Source organism: Limulus polyphemus, unplaced genomic scaffold (assembly GCF_000517525.1).
Source record: "Limulus polyphemus unplaced genomic scaffold, Limulus_polyphemus-2.1.2 Scaffold5953, whole genome shotgun sequence".
NCBI classification, from domain to species: domain Eukaryota; kingdom Metazoa; phylum Arthropoda; class Merostomata; order Xiphosura; family Limulidae; genus Limulus; species Limulus polyphemus.
The window spans coordinates 38,557-41,785 of record NW_013671563.1 but is presented as its reverse complement, the minus strand read 5'-3'; positions in this window follow the sequence as shown (position 1 = coordinate 41,785).

Below are 3,229 nucleotides of genomic sequence, written 5' to 3'. Positions count from 1 at the left end.
TTTTATCCGGAAAGTCACGTCTGAGAGACGATCCACCATGTCATATTGGCCTTCCCATGGAGAAGACAACTTAGGAGACTTCCCTTTGGTGTTCTTTGAATTATACAACCACACCTTGTCTCCTGGTACAAAACTGACTTCAGTAGATCTCTTATCATAACATAGCTTCATGGAATCAACAAACGTTTTTTAGGTATGAATGCACTTGATGGTGAATATCATCCATCCTTTCCGATAACACTTTCACAAACACTGACACATTTTCAGGCAACTCTTCATAAGGTGGGCGTCCTGTTAACAGATCCACTGGCAACCGAAGTTCCCGATCAAACATGAACTTTGCTGGAGTGTATCCAGTGGTTTCAAGCTCTGCTGTCCTATAGGCCATCAACAGTGGAGGGAGTAAAACATCCCAGTCATCTTGGCGGCTATTACAAAACTTTGCCAATTCCTGTCCAAGTGTCCAGTTGTACTTTTCTACCATCCCATCAGACTGTGGGTGAAGTGGCGTTGTTCTGGTATTTCGGATGCAAAACTACTTGCAGCATTCTTGGAACACAGTTGATTCGATATTACGGCCTTGATCTGAATGCAGTTCATATGGCATACCAAATCTGAAGTAGAAATCACTGACAGCCGAAGCTACACTTGTAGCTTCTTGGTTTGGTATTGCATTTGCCTCATGCCACTTGGTGAAATAATCCATCACCACACAAATGTACTTGTTTCCAGCACGAGTTTGGGGCAGAGAACCAGCAATGTCAATGGCTACTCTTTCCATTGGTGCGCCAACTTGATATAACTTCCTTGGAGCACGTCTTTTATGCTTGGGTTCCATTTTAGCACAACATGTACTGCATGTCCTGCACCATTCTTCCACATCTTGCCTCATACCTATCCAGTACAATCTCTGTCGTAGGTGACTCAATGTTTTCTTAACTCCGAGATGTCCTCCTGTTAAACTATCATGGGATTGACACAGCACAACTTCCCGTAACTTTCTCGGTATAACCGTTTGCCAGGTCGTCACTTTCCGAGTATGTAGTGTGAAAGTGCGAAAGAGAAACCCATCAATCGAAATCGCGGCACGCCACCTGTGTAGAAAAGAGAAGATGAGAATAATATATGGAATGTGAAAGTGTAACATATGCAGTTTGTGGAGTAAACCTTGATGCCAAACTGAGTCAAAAGCATGCTGGAAATCAAACAGGAGCATGCAGGAGGATCTTCGAGTGTTGAAATGATTGGAAAGTGAGTCAAACAATTTGAGAAGTTGATCCAAAGTAGAAAGATATAGTCAAAATCCCACCTGTGTATGAGGCAGCAAGTTATGAGCAGCAATGAATTGATGAAGACAGGCAACAAGGATGCATTCAAAGATTTTACTGAAAACAATAGTGAGGCTCATAGGATGATAAGAATTAACATCAGAGGCAGGTTTGTCCAGTTTCAAAAAAATCAGAATAGTGGATAACTTCCAGGAACCAGGAAAAAATCCTAAGGAAAGAAGAAAGGTGTAGAACAATGCAAGAAGTTGAAGGAATTGCATAGGGGCATGACGGACTTAGCAGTAAGTGATGCCATGAGGACCAGGGGCAGAGTTACGACTGTTCTTCAGCACCTGCCATATAGCAGCTGCAGTAATTGGATGTAAGAAATCATCGTCAGCAACATGGGAAGAACTAGGAGTAAGGTCAACGATGGTTGCAACAGTTGAGTTAACATTAGTTGTAGTGTCACTGTATTCACGAATATGATGTTCCGGTACCTGAAAGTCTGTTCATGAAAAGCACCAAAATGGTTGGCCTTGTCCAAAGATGTTGATGGTGCTGCACCATCAACAAGAATAGGATTGGAGAGAGAGCATCATTGACCTGTAAGGAGCTTAAAACGGTTCCAGAATTACGGGAAAGAAGAGGAATGACCAAGATTCTTACAGGCCTGATGCCACTGCTGACGTCGGACTACCAAAATAAAATTACGGGCAGTACGTTGAAGACCCCTGGATCATTACAGCAACAAAGGATCATGAGACCGACAGTATTCACACAAGAAAGTGGAAGAGTGGTGTAACAGATCTACAGCTCTTCGAGGTAAGGCTGGTTAATGGGGAGCTGAAGAAGAAGTTGGTATGTGTAAAGCACTGGCATCAGAGAGAAGAGTGGTGAGAAAGGTGGCGAATGAGTCAACATCTTCTGATGTAGTAAGAGATCGATCCATATCTGGTATAGCATGAGCAATGTGTGAAGCATACGATTTCCAGTTGGCAGAAATTTAAGTGAATCTGGCGGGAAGCACGAGGAGCAGACAAGGACTGCAAATGTACACAAAGTTCTATGGGATATGATCACTACCCACTGGAGGACACGTGTAGAGTAAGAAGAGGAACCAGGTTGGAAGAAACAAAGACAATAGCAGGTGACGAATGAGTAATTGGATGACTAGGGGCTGGCAGGGGTAGCAAAAAACCAGAAAGGGTTAGCATAAGGAGGACTAAAATTGGGCAATATTGGCAGAGGTCCTACTGCAGTAGTTGACATCAGCAAGAAGAAGATAGCTGTAAAAAGATTGGTCCAGAAAGGAGAGAAAGACATTGGGCAAAGGAACTCTGGGATGAATGTAGATTGTTGTAATAGTGATGATACGAGATGGGAAGTAAACAGTGACTATCAAATGCTCAAAATAAGTGGACTGTGAAAGGGAATGTAGGTGCATGGGTAGGCGAGTATGAGTAACAATTGCCACACCTCCTTGGGCCAAACCCATAGGATGATCGGGTCGACGAAGAGTGTACCCTGATAAAGGAAACCTTTGAGTGGGTTTCAGAAAAGTTTTGTTAAGGAGAACACAATCATAGGAGCCTCTATCCAACAAGATCTCCAGGAAGGGGAGGTTATGAAGAAGAGAGCGAATATTTACAAATAAATACTTCAACATGTAGTCTCTGCTGGATCCCATAAACGACGAAATAATGTGAGTTAGGTCCAGAATAAGTGGTCTGCATGTGAAGACGAAAGACAGTCTTGGCAGCATGGATAATATTATCAAGATTTATCTAATATTATCAGTAGTATCAATGTGACAAAGTGGATTATATCCTCCCTGGTAGGAGACATAGCAACAGAGTTGTCTGGAGGGGTAATGGCATTGTTTGTATACAAGAATACCACACATCTAGTAAACACTCGAGCATTCAAGAACCTTCGAGAATATCATGACGTGTTACTAG